General features: G+C 45.2%; 1 long non-coding RNA gene across 1 annotated transcript; it reads right to left on the bottom strand.

The window, feature by feature from the left end:
* Window positions 1–4,541: 4,541 nt before the first annotated feature.
* Window positions 4,542–16,475, bottom strand: LOC132396964 (uncharacterized). Its single transcript, XR_009513201.1, has 3 exons — window positions 16,348–16,475; window positions 9,261–9,545; window positions 4,542–7,695 (listed from the first exon to the last, which is right to left on the bottom strand). It is a non-coding gene; the product is annotated as an uncharacterized LOC132396964 (long non-coding RNA).
* Between the last annotated feature and the right edge of the window lie 497 nt (window positions 16,476–16,972).

Raw genomic sequence — 16,972 nt, 5'->3', positions numbered from 1 at the left:
TCTTATGATATTATGGTCTTATGATGCGCTAGTGATGTGTGGGAGGATATTATTACTGTTATTATAGATGATGTCTGACCTGCTGAGTTCTTCCAGTATTTTGTGTGTGTTGTTCTGACAAAGAACCAGTGTGCAAAAGAAGACAATTTGCGCAAAAAAAAAAAAATGACACTGAGAACAAGGATCCTGAGGTGTAAAAAGTCCTGGAAAATGTGTCTGTAGGCCAGGGGTTCCCAACTTTCTTTATGCCATGGACCAATACCATTAAGCAGGAGGTTTATGGACCCCAGGGTGGGAACCCGTGCTGTAGGCTGAGCTGTGTTGAGTTGTGGTGAATGAAGTTACACGGCGGTTTAGGAGCCTAACGGTTAATGGATAATAACCATTCCCGAACCTGGTGGCATGGGACCTGAGGCTCCTGTACCTTTTGCTCAATGGTAATCTTGAGAAGAGAACATAACCTGGACAGTTGGGGAATAGACAGCAATATAGCCATTTTACTGAAAATGGAACAACATTTAAGATTATCAGGAATTCTGGGCCAATTTGAAGGGAATAGGAATTGGAATGGAGGCCACAACTTCAAAATAGGATGATATCGCTCTAGAACAGAGATGAGGAAGATTATCTTCAGCCAGAGGGTGGTGAATCTGTGGAATTCATTGCCACAGACTGCTGTGAGGCCAAGTCATTGAGTATATTTAAAGTGGAGGTTAGTAAGTTCTTGATTAGTAGGGACATCAAAGCTTCCGGGGAAAAGGCAGGAGAATGGGGTTGAGAGGGATAATAAATCAGCCATGATGGAATGGTTGAGCAGATTCAATGAGCTGAATGGCTTAATTTTATTCCTATGCTTAATGGTTTTATGGAATTATTTTATTTTTCATTGTCACAAGCCCCAAGGTGTGACAATAAAAAACCAATTCCAATTCCACTCTTGTCTTGCACACTGTTCATACAGATCAATGCATTACAACAGTTCATTAAGGTGCTACACAAAAAGTGCTGGAGGAACTCAGGCAGCGTCTATGGAAACCAGTCCTGATGAAGGGTCTCAGCCCGAAACATTGACAATTTATTCCCCTCCATTGATGCTGCCTGACCAAGAGAGAGGGAGACAGAGAGAATGGGGAGGGACATATATGAGAGCGAGAGAGAGATATGAAATGTTGCAGATGCTGCAACGTTAGAGTGGTGAATCAGGAATCTGTTACCACAGAGGGCTGTGGAGATCAAATCATTGGGTATATTTAAGGCAAAGATTGATAGGTTCTTGATTAGTCAGGGCATGAAGGGATACAGGGAGAAGGCAGGAGACTGGGATTGAGAGGGAAATGGATCAGCCATGATGAAATGGTGGGCAGACTTGATGGGCCAAATGGCCTAATTCTGCTCCTATGTCTTATGGTCTTCTGAAAATCAGGGGCAAAACAAAAATTGCTGGAGGAACTCAGCAGGCCAAGAGTAAACAGTCATAATTTCTGGTGAAGACCCTTCTTCAGGACTGGAAAGGAAGGAGTGAAGTTAGAGTAAAAAGGTGAGGGGAGGAGGAAGAACAAGGTGGTAGGTGATAGTTGAAACCGGGGGAGAGGTGAAGTAAACTGCTGGGAAGTTGCTTGGCGAAAGAAATAAAGAGCTGGAAGAGGGGGAATAGATGCTGGTTTAAGCATATATTTTACTGAAGATGTGTTTCAGCTTACTTGTGGCTTGAAAGCATTGGATTAAAAACATTATTAATAACATTTTTTTAAAAGGAGTTTGTGGTAAACTATAACGGCAAACAATGAAGAAGCAAGAGGAGGCAAAGTGAGCTCAAGAGATATGTCTTGCTACAGAATCGACGCTCTTGGAGTTGGAACTGTTCTGGTTGGATTCTGAAAGGAGAGGAGTTCCAATGCCTGTCTAACTAACCCGGGTGCAAGGGTGGGTTGATCTAAGTGCTGAGCCTATTTGGTGAGGTCGAGAATGGCTTCTTTGGCAGCAAAATCCAGGTCTGAAGCAAATTGCCGGTGGTATGTTCCAGGCCCGGAGCAATTCACTCCACCTGGGAGGCCCAGGCCCTAATGTAAATTACAATACACTGTTTGGACAATCTAAATGCTGGCCCAGATAGACTGGGGTCTCCATGCTCCACGATGCTAAAGCTGTAAGACTGCCCCTGGCCATTCTGCTTTGTGTCTGCGAACTTGGCAACGTCTTACCCTGCTAATATGATAAACTGAATACGGAAGCATTGAACTTAATCCGAGCCACTCTGGGGACTTGAAGGACTCCACTTGGTTGGGAATGCTGTTGTCGCTCACTTCAATTGTTTGTACGATTTGTTTTGATTTTGTTTTGTTTTCTCTTTCTCTGTGGACACTGGGGTTTTGTCATATTTTTAAATTAGGTCCTTCTGGGCTCCTTGCTTTGCAGCTGCCTGTAAGCATACAAATCTGGAGGTTGTATAATTTATGCATTTGATGTTAATAAATTCACTTTGAACCTTTGGAATCTGATAGAGAACAGAAGACCATGGAGGAAAGGGAAGGGTAAGGAGCTCCAGAGGGAGGTGATGGGCAGGTAAGGAGATATATTGAGAGAGGGAAACAGGAATGGGAATGGTGAAGTGGCGGGGGGAGAACAATTATTGGAAGTTTGAGAAATCGATGTTTGTGGCATCAGGTTGGAGGCTACCCAGACAAAATATAAGGTATCGTTCCTCCAACGTGAATGTGGCCCCATTGCTGCTGTGGGGAAGGCCATGGACCGCTGTGTTGGAATGGGATTGGGAAGTGGAATTGAAATGGAGATCTGACATTTTCTGGGGGACGGAGTGTAGGTGCTCAGTGAAGCAGCCTCCTGTTCTACGTTGATATACAGGAGACCACATTGGGAGCACTGGACACAGTAGATGACCCCAGCAGACTCAGAGGAGAAATGTTGCCTCTGGAAGGACTGTTTGGGCCCTGTATGATCATGAGGGAGGAGGTGTGACACTTGTTCCGCTTGCAAGGGTAAGTATCAGGAGAGAGATCTGTGACACATCCCGTGTTCATAGTATTATTTATTTTTTAATTGCGAAATTTGGGCTATGTAGGAGGAAAGGGTGAGATTGATTTTAGCGTAGGTTAATAGGTCAGCACAACATCGTGGGGCCGAAAGGCCTGTACTGTACTGTATTATGTTCTATGTTCTAATTTGTCTTATTTTCCACATTGGTTGTTTATCAGACTTTGTTCATGCATAGGTTTTCATAAATTCTATTGTATTTCTTTCTTTTCCTGTTAATGCCTGAAGAAAATGAATCTCAAGATAGTTGTTTGTTATTATTCCACTCCGGATCGGGCAGCAAACTTGCTGTTTCTTTAGCATTTTGTCTGTTTTTATGAGGCCAAGTTGCTGGCTATGCTCAACCCAGCAAGGACTGAAAGCATGCAAGGAGCTGGCTAGATTCAAACCTGGGACCACTCGCTCCAAAGTCCAGTGCTGATTCCCTTACACCACCAGCTGGCAACATGTGTAGAACTTTGATATTTAATTTACTTTGGCTTTGACTTTGGTGATGCATCATAAAGGCAAGTATGTCACAGACAAGTATAAGGCATGCTTGCCTCTATTAGTTAAAGCATTGAGATCAAGAGTCGGGAAGTTGTGTTGGTGCCCATACCCCCCTCCCTCACCTCTGTTCAGGGCCCCAAACAGTCCTTCCAGGTGAGGAAGCATTTTACCTGCAGATCTGCTGGGGTCGTCTATTGTGTTCAGTGCTCCCGATGCAGCCTCCTCTACATTGATGAGACCTGTCGCAAATGTGTGGGACCACTTCGTCAAGCACTTTCACTCCACCTGCCACAAGCTGAACTTCCCAGTGGCTAAACATTTTAATTCTGCTTCCCATTCCTGTTCTGATATGTCTGTCCATGGTTTCTCTTGCGGCACAATGAGGCCACCCTCGGGGTGGAGGAGCAATACTTTATATTCCATCTGGGTAGCCTCCAACCTGATGGAATGAATATCCATTTCTCCTGATTTCCACCACCCCTTCCTTGATTCCCCATTCTGACCTTTTATCTCTTCTTCATCTGCCTATTACTTCCCCCAGGGACCCCTCCTCCTTCCCTTTCTCCTATGGTTCACTCTCCTCTTCTGTCACATTTCTTCCTGTAGCCCTTCACCTTTCCTACCCAGCTGGCCTCCTCTCCCTCCACACACCTTTTTATTCTGCTGTCTTCCCTCTTCCTTTCCAGTCCTGAAGATGGGTCTCAGCCCAAAGTGTCGACTGTTTATTCACTTCCATAGATGCTGCCTGACCTGCTGAGCTCCTCCAACATTTTGTGTGTGTTGCTTTTTTAAACTAGTTAGGCCACAACTGGAGTACTGTAATCAGTTTTGGTCACCCCATTGCAGGAAAGATATGGAGGCTTTGGAGAGGGTGCAGAAGAGGATCAAGTGCATCAGGATGGACTGGCAGTTATGTGCTAAGTTTTGTAAAACATAGAAACTAATTGAAATGAAAACAAGGGAGCCTGGAGTGTGAGTCTAACTTCGTTTTTACTTTTAAGCAGGGTACGCACTTCCTACATGGTAGCGTCATGACGTATGCAATGAATGGGATTTTTCATATAACCCGTAATGTGTTACTTAAACAAATAAAGAATGCTTACTCAAACAATACATTCACAAAATTACTCTGATATTGCTGAAATATTAAATAAACAACATGAGATATGAGGAGAATTTGGAGAAATTTGGGGTGTTTTCTCTGGAGTGGTGGAGGCTGAAAGGAGACCTTCCTTACTTATCTACCGACCATTTAGGGCAGCAACGATGGTCCTCTACCTCTGGTTGTCCATACCTTCACGCACACATGTAGAAGGATTCTTCATTGCTGTTTCCATAACAATTGTTTTTTGATCAGGGTTGTTAGCCCTGTGTTGAATCCCCAAACCTGGAGGACCAGTGGACCGCCTGTTTGGCATGGGTGACCCTACCAAGAGCCAAAGCTTAAGGTCCTGACTCCAGCCAACATAGGTCTCTGGGTCACTGAGGCACGCAAACCTCCAAACCCTACAACAAGATTGTGGTCCTCTTGGAGGGAAGGGAAACCTGATGAGATTATAGGAGGCACAGACAGCGTAGAGAGCCAGTATCTTTTCCCTAGGCTTGGAATGTTTCCCACTAGAAAACATGCATTTAAGGTGAGATGGGGTAAGTTCAAAAGAGATGTATGGGACAATTTTTTTACACAGTGGCGGGTGCCTGGGTGGTGAGAGATACAGAAATGATTCAGGTTTGTTTGTTCAGATTCTAGTTTGTTTGTGAAGTTTGTACATTCTCCCTGTAAATGGGGTTTCCCCAAGGTGTTCCAGCCTCCTTCCACATCCCAATGATGTTGCAGGGTCAGTGGGTTAATTAACTGTTGTAAATCACCCTTACTGTGTGGTGTAATCCTGCAGCAGTTGGGAGAATTATATTGACGTTGGCTGTGGCTACTATTGTCACCTGCACCAAGACACAGTGAAAAACTTTAGTTTGCCTGCCATCCAAACAAATCATTCTATGCATAACCACTCTGATTAAAGATTAGCCTTCTCTGTAGCATACAGCCTTGTGGACATAAATTGTCGCAGTGTCGTGAACTGAAGCATAGCAGGAGATGGAACTTCAAGACAGTGAGAGCAGCTGTCGGAGGCCTCTGCACTCGGTGATTGATCTCTCCTCCTCTCTCTCGTGTTAGGGCAAGTTTGCTGCCGATTCTCAAGTTGGGGAACTTGAATAAAGAGACACTTCTGACTGTGACTGTAACATCTTAACAGTGACTGTTTGTCTCCCCTCGCACTGTGGAAGGAGTGATATCTCTTTCTCTCTCCCTTGCTCATGATAGAGAGAGCCTATCGAATTGTTGGAATGAACTGTTAGCTTTTAATGTACTGTAGACCTTGGTCTCTCTTTGGGGGCTTTGATGTTTGCATGGTGGGTGGTAGGAGTGCTGATGCTTTCAGCTAGAATAAATGGAGGAAGGGGAGTTACTGCATGTGCATGGGAGGGGAGAGGGGGCTTTGGAGTTCTTATTTTTTACTGTGTTTCGTTCTTTGGGGTCTTATGTCTGTGGAGAGTAAGAATTTAAGGTTATATATTGTATATATTCTCTGATGTTAACTGGAACCATTGAATATGTATATCAAAACATACAGTGAAATGCATTGTGGGAGAATTTCTTACTGACAGTGGCGGGAATCAAACACTGATCTTATAGCCAGCACTGTAAAGCGATTAGTGAAAATAACTCAGAATGCAGAAGTAGTGTGGCGGTTACGGAGATGGTGCCGTGTCAGTGGACAAGTGAAGTTCGAGGGCCAGAGTGAGACCAAGGGTTCATTGCATGAATTGAATAGAAGTTGTCCTTGATCCTGGAGGTACATGGTTTCAGGGTTCTCTATCTTCTGCTCGAAGGGAGAGAGGAGCAGAGAAATTGGCCAGGATGGGAGGAGTTCTTGATTGTACTATTTTCTGTGGCAATGGAAAGTGCCATGACAAAGAAAGTGCCTCTACTTTCTTAAAAGTTTGACATGTCATCTAAAACTTTGACAAACTTTTGTAGATGCACATTGGAGACTATCCTGACTGGTTGCATCTCAGCCTGGCATGGAAACACCAATGCCTGTGAGTCGAAAAGCCTACAAAATGTGGTAGATACAGCCCAGTCCATCAGGAAAAGCCACCGCCACCAGTGAACACATCTGCATTGAGGACTGCCACAAGAAAGCAGCATCTCCACCACCCAGGCCATGCTCTCTTCTTGCTGCTGCCATTGGGAAGGAGGTACAGGAGCTTTAGTTCCCACACCACCATGTTCAGGAACAACTATTACCTGCAACCATCAGGCTCTTGAACCAGTGTGAATAACTTCATTCACCTTAACTCCGAACTGATTCCACAAACTACAGACTCACTTTCAAGGACTCTACAACTCATGTTCTCAGTAATTATTTATTTACTATTTATGTTTATTATTTGTATTTTTCCTCTGTATTTGCACAGTCTGACTTCTTTTGCACATTGGTTGTCTATGTGTGTAGTTTTTCATTGATTCTATTGTATTTCTTTGTATCTACTGTGAATCTCACAAGAAATTGAATCTCAGGGTAGTTATGTGGTGACATTTACGTACTTTGATAATAAAATTACAGCTTGAACTTGTCAATGGAATCAGTAGAGAGGAGGCTGGTTTGTGTGACGGACTGCACTCTGTATAACTCTGCGATTGTTAGCGATCTTGGGCAGGGGAGGGGATGGGATGTATGGGATTGCCAGCAGCCTGTAAGGAGTTTGTACATTCTCCCTGTGACTGCAGGGTTTTCCTCTGGATGCTCTGATTTCTTTACAGGTTAATTGGTCATTGAAAATTGTCCCGTGATTAGGCTAGGGTTAAATCAGCGGTTGCTGGGCATCAGGGCTCAAAGAGCTGGAAGGGCCTGGTTTGTGCTGTATGTAGATTTCATGGGCCAAGTGGCCTCTGTCTGTGTTGCAACGGACATCAAATACTCCAAGCTGGAGAAGTATGCATGGAATGTACCAACCTCCACCAACAAGGCGTTCAACACTACCAAAACAGTGTTTTGTTAACATCATCTTTGTCAGAAGCTCTTCACCAGCCAGTTTTTCTGCCTGACCTGCTGAATTCCTGTGTGTGTGTGTGTTGTTTCTTCACCAAGCCTGCAGCAAAAAGGAAAATCGGTGAGCGTGGGTGCTGACGATATCTCTGCACCACAAAGACAGGGCTTTTTAACCCCGAAGCTGATGGCGTGCATCAGAATAGCTTGTGGAGGTGACCTGTCGCATAACAGGTACGCCAGCAGCGTAGCAGCTGGGATCTTAGGCTGAGCAGTAACCATGGCTGCTCCCTGGTGACTCATCCACTCGTTAAGAAGCTTTATTGTTCAATTAGGTTCTTATCGAAGATTCTAATTGTCTCTGACGTGGGGGCTATTTGATGCTTGTCAGACTGAGAGACAACCTTTTTTTTGCCTTTTAAATTTATGCTGCAAATTCTCAGCACCAGGCACGCAGGAAACAGAGGAAGCAGAGACTCTTTTCAGGCTCCTGATCTGACTGTAAGACAGGAGCAGATTCGGCCCATCAAGTCTGTGCCACCATTCAATCATAGCTGATTTATTATCTTCCCCCTCACCCCGTAACACCCTTTATTAATCAAGGACCTATCAAGCTCTATCTTAAATATACCCAACCCAGGGCAACCCATACCATAAGACACAGGGGGAAAATTAAGCATTCAGCCCATTGAATCTGCACTGCCATTCAATCACGGTTGTTTATTATCCCTCTCAACCCCACTCCCCGATTCAATTTAATATCAGAGAATGTGTACAATCTGCAACCTGAAATCCGTACTCTTCACAGAGATCACGGAACAAGAAACCGCAAAGAATGAATAACGGAAACTTCAAAACCCCAAAGCCAGCACTCTGCCCTCCCAGGCACAAACAGCAGCAGAAGCATTGGCCCACCCCCTCATTTGCACCAGCAGAAACACCAATTCCCCCCTCTCCATGCAAGCAATAGCAAATGGCACTCCGAAGAGTCCTTGATTTAGAGTCCATCAAACTACAATCCATAACCCAATACTTCAGTATCTCAGACAGTCTCAGTCTCTCTCTCTTTCGCTCTCTCTCTCTCTATCTCTCTCTCTCTCTCTCTCTCTCTCCCTCCCCCTCCCTCTCTCTCCTTCTCTCCTCTCTCCCCTCTCTCCCCTCTTTCCTCTCTCCTCTCCTCTCCCCTCCCCTCCTCCTCTCCCCTCTTCCTCTCTCTCCCTATTGAGAGAGGAGTTGCTTTGGCAACAATGAGAGGTGGAGTATAGCAGTTCGCTGTTTTGATGTTGCAATCTTCTCTGCATTGCTTCTCAAAGCCTCCTAATTCAAGGACCAACAGGTTCTCACTATCAAAAGAGAGGGGGAGAGATTGCTCATGTACAGGGGCCTCCCTCCGACAGCAGCAGCCACCTCCTGTTGTCCCGATGTCCCTGTCCCCACGATGCCTCAGCATGAGGGACAGGGTTGTCCATGGGGCCTCTCCCCAAAGGTGCACATCTTCCTGGAGATAGCAAAGTGCCAAGTGCACAGCTGATCTGAAGACCCACTGCTTGAGAATAACTGTAGTTTCTGCAGTAGATCACAGACTCTGCCAAGACACCTTGAAAAGTAAAAATAAAGATATAAGTAAAGAAGAATGAGCTCTTTTGTGGATGAACCAGAAGAATTCACCTGGATCTGCAAAAACCACTGGCGCCATCTTTTCATAACCTTATCAAGCTCCACTTCAAATGTGTCCAATGACTTGGCCTCCACAGCTGTTTTTGGCAATGCATTCCACAGATTCACCACCTTCTGGCTAAAGAAATTCCTTCTCATCTCTGTTCTAAAGGGATTTGCTTTGAATACTGAGGCTGTGTTCCTTGGTCCTAGACTCTTCCATGATTGGAAACATCCTCTTCATGTCCACTTGAACTTGTGGCTGAACCTTTCCGCCACCTGGGTGTTGTTTCCCCTCTGAAGACCAAATCAGAATTAGAATCAGATTTAGTATCACCAGCATACATTATGAGGTTTGTTAACTTTACGGCAGCAACACAATGAAATAATATAGAGGAAAAACACAAAGTTACTTTATAGATGTCTATTAAAAAGTTAAGTTAAAATACGTAGTGCAAAAACCAGAATTAAAAAAGTAGTGAGGTAGTGTTCATGGGTTCAATGTCCACTTAGAAATCGGATGGCAGAGGGAAAGAAGCTGTTCCTGAATCGCTGAGTATGTGGCTTCAGGCTTTTCTACCTCCTTCCCGATGGTATCAGTGTGAAGAGGGCATGTCCTGGGTGGTGGATGTCCTTAATGATGGACACCACCTTCTTAAGGCACCACTACTTGAAGATGTCTTGGATACTACGGAGGCTAGTACCCTTGATGGAGCTGACTAATTTTACAAGTGTCTGCAACTTATTTCAATCTTGTGCTGTAGTGCCCCCCCCCCCATACCAGATGGTGATGCAGCCAGTCAGAATGCTCTCCATGGTACACTTTTAGAAGTTTTTCAGTGTTTTAGTTGACAAACCAAATCTCCTCAAATATAGCTGCTGTTTTGCCTTCCTTATGGCTACATTCAATATGTTGTATCCAGGTTAGGTGCTCTAAGATATTGACACCCAGGAATTTGAAATTGCTCACTCTCTCCACTTCTGATCCCTCTATGAGGATTGGTGTGTAGTCCCTCACCTTATCCTTCCTGAAGTTCACAATCAGCTCTTTGATCTTGCTAAAGTTGAGTGCAAGATTGTTGATGTACCACCAATCAACTACTTGGTATAACTCACTCCTGTACCCACTGTCATCACCATCTGCATTTGAGCAATGCCTAACCACACAGTAAGGGGTATAAAGAGAGTTAGAACAGTGGGCTTAGCAGTGGAGCACCGGTCTTGATTGTCAGCGAAGTGGAGATATTATTTCCAATCCGCACAGATTAAGATCTTTTGGTTAGGAAGAATACAGAATACCCTGATCTTGAAACAATATCGTCGCGAGAGCAGACATACATCTAAAGTGATAGTTGAGTGTATTGTCGGATGAACAAGTCCATGTATGGACAGGTGCAGTGAAAAACTTGCTTGCAGCAGAATTACAGGCACGTAACATCATATAAATGTTCCCAAGGAAAATATAAACTGAACATAAATTATATGAGAATTAACTCAATTAGGGCAAAAAAATGTAGAGTCCATTGTAGTCCAAAGTGATCACTTTGACTAGGGTTGTTCAAGAACTGAATGGTTGAAGAGAACTAACTGTTCCTGAATCTGGTAGTGTGGTTTCTGTGCCTCCTGCCTAATGGAGGCTGCAGGAAGATGGCATGGTGGGGATCTTAGATGATGGATATTGCCTTCTTGAACCAGCGCCTCCTGTAAATACAGGCGATGATGGGGAGGGATGTGCCATGATGCAGTGAGCTGAGTCTGCTACTTTCTAAAGTTTCTTATGTTTCTGCGCATTCAAATTGTCATACAGACCATGATGCAACCATGTACATGCAACCATGCAAATATGTACATTCAACAGTACATATGTAGAATTTTGTTAGAGTATTCGATAATAAGCCCCTCCAGAGAGACTTGTAAGACAAGATGTGAACACAAGAAAATTGGAGCCGTTCTAGGCCATTCACCCCCTCAGACCTGTCCTAGCATTCATTATGACCTCATTCCATCTGCCCCAGACCTCAATTTCTTTTCTGTACCTTCAATTCCTCAAGACTTTTATCAACTTCAACTTTAAATCTGTCTAATGAAATAGCCTCCTTAACTTACAGAGAATCCCATGGATTCACCACCCCCTGCAAGAGGTATATCCCATCGAGTGAGATGAGTGACAGCCAAAACCCTACCTGTCCAGAGAGACTGAACAGGAGGGGGAGAGTTTACTGAGCATTGTGATTAAAAAAAGATCAGCCACTGAGGCGGCACGATAACGTAGCTGTCAGCATAACGCTTTACAGCACCAGTGACGGAATATCCAGCTACAGTTCCCTATGCTGCCTGTAAGGAGTTTGTACGTCCTCCCTGTGACTGAATGGGTTTCCTCCAGGTGCCCCAGTTTCCTCCCACATCCCAATGATGTACGGGTTAGTGTAATTGAGTTGTAGGCCTGCTATGATGTGAAAAGCCAGGTGACACTTGTAGGCTGCTCCCAGCACACCCTCAGACTGAATGACACCTTTCACTGTGCATCGGTGACAAATCAAGCTTATCATTCATCTTTCATGACTTAATTCACTGACAGAATCCAGATTTATTTATCACATGTACATTGAAACCTACAGTAAAATGTGTCCTAAACACGAGAAAGTCTGCAGGTGCTGGAAATCCAAAGCAAAAACTCAGCAAGTCAGGCAGCATCTGTGGAAATGGACAAACCGCTGACATTTTGGGCCAAGACCCTTCATCAGGACTGGAAAGGAAGGGGGAAGGCACCAGATTATAAAGGTGGGGAGGGGAAGGAGACTAGCTAGAGGTGATCAGTAAAGCCAGGTGGGCGGGAAAAGTGAAGGGCTGGAGAAGGAGGGAACTGATAGGAGAGGAGAGTGGACCACAGGAGAAAATTGAGGAGGAGGGGACCCAGGGTGAGGTGATAAGCAGGTTAGAAGAAGTAAGAGGTCAGAGTTGGGAATAGAATGGGGGGGAGGGAATTTTTTTTACGAGGAGAAATCGATGTTCATGCCATCAGATTGGAGGCTACTTAGATGGCATATACTCCTCCACCCTGAGGGTGGCCTCATCTTGGCATAAGGCCATGGACCGACATGTCTGAAAGGGAACGGGAATCAGAATTTAAATGTTTGGCCATCAGGAAGTGCAACTTTTGACAGATGGACCGGAGCTGCTCGATAAAGTGGTCTCCTAATTTGTGACGGGTCTCAAAATAAAGTGGAGTCTGCATGGGCAGCGCTGGACACAATAGACGACCCTGGCATATTAGCAGGTGAAGTGTTACCTCAGCCGGGAGGACTGTATGGAGGTGGAAGAGGAGGTGTATTGGGCAGATGTAGCACTTCAGCTGCTTGCATGGGTAAGTGCTGGGAGGGGTGAATGGACAAGGGAATTGTGGAGGAAACATTTTGCATTGACAGCCAACACACTCCAGGATGTACTGGAGACAGCCTGCAAGAGTTGTCCACACATTCCAGTGCCAACATAGTATACCCACAATGCTTGGCAGAACAACACAGAACACAGCAAAATAAAAACATACTGAACAACAATAGTGAAACAAGCCTCATTCCTTCCTCCTTCCCTCCCCCCTCTCAGGACAGAAAGTCTTTGTCCTCCAGCGTACTCGTGGATTCCACAATACTGCGCCTCAGCTTCCCCAGCAGACTTGGAGCTCCGAGCACTGGGCCTCAACTGGACCTCTGGTCGGCCTTTGGGCTTCGACCCAGACCTCCGATTGACCTTTGGGTTTCCATCTTCGGTATCAACCCACGACCCGCAGACAACGACGAGTGAGGGCCCGAACTCCATATCTCAAGTGCTGGACTCGCCAACAACAGGACTCCAAAAGCAGGCCTCAAACTGCTGTATTGCTGATGACGAGACACTGAATGCCCTTGATGTCTGCCAGCCCGACACCGGACCATGCCCTCACCGCTGGCTTTCGAACGTGGAGCAGAGTGGTGGATCACGGAGACAGTCTTACGACGCTGAGTGCTCCTAATTCAAATGCTCTTATCCCCGTTTTATTATAAATGAGGGATTTTCCAACAACTAGACTGATAGCCCAATGTGAAACTGAGGGAGGGCAACACTGCTAGAGGTACTGTGTCTCTGAGGATCTAAAATGGGCCCAACACATTGATGCAGTCATGAAGAAGGTACATCAGTGCCTATACTTCCCTGGGAAAATGCTGTGAATTTACCAACTCTGCCCTGCATTTGTTTATACAGCTCTATGAGGTCACCTCTCAATTTCCTACACCTCAAAAGAGGAATTCCCAGCCTCCCAACCTCTCCCTCTAACTCAGTTCTTCGGATCCTGACAACATTCTCACAGACTCAGTGGTCACTTTATTATATACACTTGTAAACCTGCTCATTAATCTAATATCTAATCCGCCAATCACAATGAATAAAAGCACGCAGACATGGTCAAGAGGCTCAAACCAAACATCAGAGCGGAGAAGAAACATGGTGCCAGCGAGATGGTTTGAGTATCTCAGAAACTGCTGATCTTTCATGCACAGCAGTCCCGACGTTTAAGAGAATTGCACAAAGCATTCAGCGAAAATGCCTTGTTAATGAGAGAGGTCAGAGGAAGATGGCCAGACTGGATCAAGCTGACAGGAACTCAAATAACCACACATTACAACAGTGGTGTGCGGAAGAGCATCCGTGAACACGCAACACATCAAACCTTGGAAGTGGATGGGGAAGCAGCAGAAGACCGTGAACATATTGCTCCCTGTGGGCATAAAGATTCTACGCTAGTGTCACCAACTAAGGAGAAACACAACATCACGAACAGCAGATTGGCTGTCGGAGACCTCTTTACATTGGCGATCGCTCGCTCTCTCTTTCTCTCTCCCTCTATCTCTTTCTCTTGATGGTGCAGGAGATTTTGCTGCCAATTCTTGAGTCGAAGAACTCAGAATACAAGTGGTGTGGCAGACTAACGTCGTAATCAGCAAGCAGTTTTTTGTTGGTCTCCCCTCTTGCCGTGGAAAAGGGGTGAACCTTCTCTGTCCTTTCTTAGGGAGAAGGGGAGAGCCTGTGGCATGTTGAATTGTTGGGTGAACAATTAATTTTTCTTGGACTGCTGGTCTTGGTCTTTCGACTGGGGCTTTGCTATTGCTTGCTTGGTGGGTGGTGGGTGCTGACACTTCCTGCTGAAATACATGGGGACGATTAATGCTTTGCTGCTGCTTGTGTGTGAGAGGGGGGAGAAAGGGATTTGAGGTTCAAATGTTTTAGTCTATTCATTCTTTAGAGGTTTCTTCGCATGTCTGCGAAGAACAAGAATTTTGATTTATATACTGCATACATGCTCTGACATTAAACCGAACCATTGAAACATACACTCAGTGGCCACTTCATTAGCTACAAGAGATACCTAATAAAGTGGCCATTGAGTGTAAATCAGCTTGGCACTCTTTCCAGCTTAATGACGTCTGCTCAATAACAGTTTGCTCAATAACAATAATCCAGATGCAGTCTCACTAACGTTAAAGTCTGACGTGTTGTGCATTCAGAGATGCTTGTGTGTATCCCACTGTTGTAACACATGGCTGTTTGAGTTACTGTCGCCTTCCTTTCAGCTCTAATCATTCTGGCCATTCTCCTACTGCAATATAACGCCCCAGCTCTTGTACTCAGTGGCCTGACGAGTGAAGGCCAGAGTGATGAATACTTTCTCCTCTACCCTGTCTACCTGCAGTGCCACTTTTAGGGTACTAAAACAGGATTTGATACTCCAATTTCTAGATAATTAGTTTTGGGGCTCGGAGAAGCGACGTGGCAGAATGAAACATCGAAACGGCGAGCTGTTGGTCTCCCCTCTCATTGTGGCGGGAGCAATATCTTTCTCTCTCACTAGAGAGAGAGAGAGAGAGAGCCTGCTTGAGATGTCAAAGTGTTGAGATGGACTCTAGATAATCATCTCTATGTCCTTTGGTACTAGTTGCATGGTGGGTGGTGGGGACGGTTGAATCTTTTGCTGGAACAAGTGTGGGGAGGGGAAGGGGGTAGGATTAATGCTTTCGCTACTGCTTGTGTGTGGCAGGGAGAAAGGGGGCTTTGGGGATCTAATGTTTTCTGTCATTCTTTGGGTTTCTTCTGTTTTGTGGATGTCTGTGAAAAGTAAGACTTCCAAGTTGTATACTGTATACATGCTCTGATATTAAATTGAACCATTAAACCAATTAGTTGAAAGACTTTTAAAGATTAGCTTTATTTCTCATACGTATATCAAAACACAGTGAAATGCATCATTGGCGTCAAATCAGATCAGCGAGTATTGTGCTAGTGGTAACTTGCAAGTGTTGCCATGCTTCCGGTGTTAACATAGTATTAAACAACTTACTAACTTTGACCCGTACATCTTTGGAATGTGTAAGGAAACTGGAGAACATGGAGAAAACCCACATGGTCTCATGGTTATCGTCCAAACTCTATACAGACTGCGGCAGGAATCAAACCCAGATCCTGGCACTCTAAAGTGATTGTGCTAACCGGTATAGCCTCAGTATTAACATCGAAGAGCTGATAATGCTATGGCGTAGACTCCTCCTGTATTGTACAGGCTTTTGGGTTGTTGGCTGGCTCTGTGAGGACAGGTGATGGACAAATCTTGAGCAACACACACAAAATGCTGGAGGAACTCAAGTCAGGCAACATCTATGGAGGAGAATAAACTCCAGAAAGGAAGTGGGAAGAAGCCAGATTAAGAAGGTGGTTGGAGGGGAAAGAGTACAAGCTGGTAGATGAGATGGTGAGGGGGAAGGGTTGAAGTAAGAAGTTGGAAGGTGATAGGTGGAAGAGGTAAAGTGCTGAAGAGGAAAGTAATCTAATAGGAGACCATGGAAAAAGGAGGAAGGGGAACCAGGGGGAGGTGATGGGCAGGTGAGGAGAAGAGAGGGGATGAAAGGGCAGTCAGAATGTGGAATACTAAAAGGGAGAATGATACAGGTGTGAAGTTAGAGAAATTGCTGTTCATGCCATCAAGTTGGGGTCTACCCAGATGGAATATGAGGTGTTCCTCTTCCAACCTGAGTTTATAGTTCCCCCCACATGTTGGCTTTGGAGCATTTACCTTTCAAGAACACAGCAAATGTGTGTCCGACAGAGTCAATGACCTGAGTGAGTAATCCACTACAGATCCCTCAGACGTCACGATGCTCAAAGTGGTGGGGGCGAATTAACAACACACACAGCATCCAGATGATTCAGGAACGCAGCAAAGAAAGAGGGAAGAGACGCCTGTCTCTGCAGCACACTGGGTGAGTCATCTGCTGTGCAGCTGAAAGGGAGAGGGAGAGGGGAGAGAGGAAGACAGGGAAAGAAAGAGAGACAAGGAGGGGGAAGGAGAGAGAGGGGTGGAGGGAGAGCGGTTTAGAGAGGAGAGAGAGGGAGAGCGGTTTAAAGAGAAGGAGAGAGAGAGTATATAGTTAAAGTTTGTTTTCTAGAGAAAGGATCCGTGCACGTCAGCCTTGACTCTGCTCTCTGCGGCTGTTTGAAGGTGATATGTGGGAGTGGAGTTGGCTGCCTTTCAAGAACTTTGTGTTGGAATGCGGTTGTTTACTTCCTGCCCACGTGAAAAAGAGCAAAACATCGGTGAACGGGAGTTCATTCAGCTTTAGAGTCTGTACTAGGACAACACAACCAAAAATTCTGGAGGAGCTCAGCAGCTTGGGGGACATCTACGGAGGGGAACGAAC

Source organism: Hypanus sabinus, chromosome 7 (genome assembly GCF_030144855.1).
Source record: "Hypanus sabinus isolate sHypSab1 chromosome 7, sHypSab1.hap1, whole genome shotgun sequence".
Classification (NCBI taxonomy): Eukaryota; Metazoa; Chordata; class Chondrichthyes; order Myliobatiformes; family Dasyatidae; genus Hypanus; species Hypanus sabinus.
This window is presented reverse-complemented; position numbering and strand designations above follow the sequence as displayed.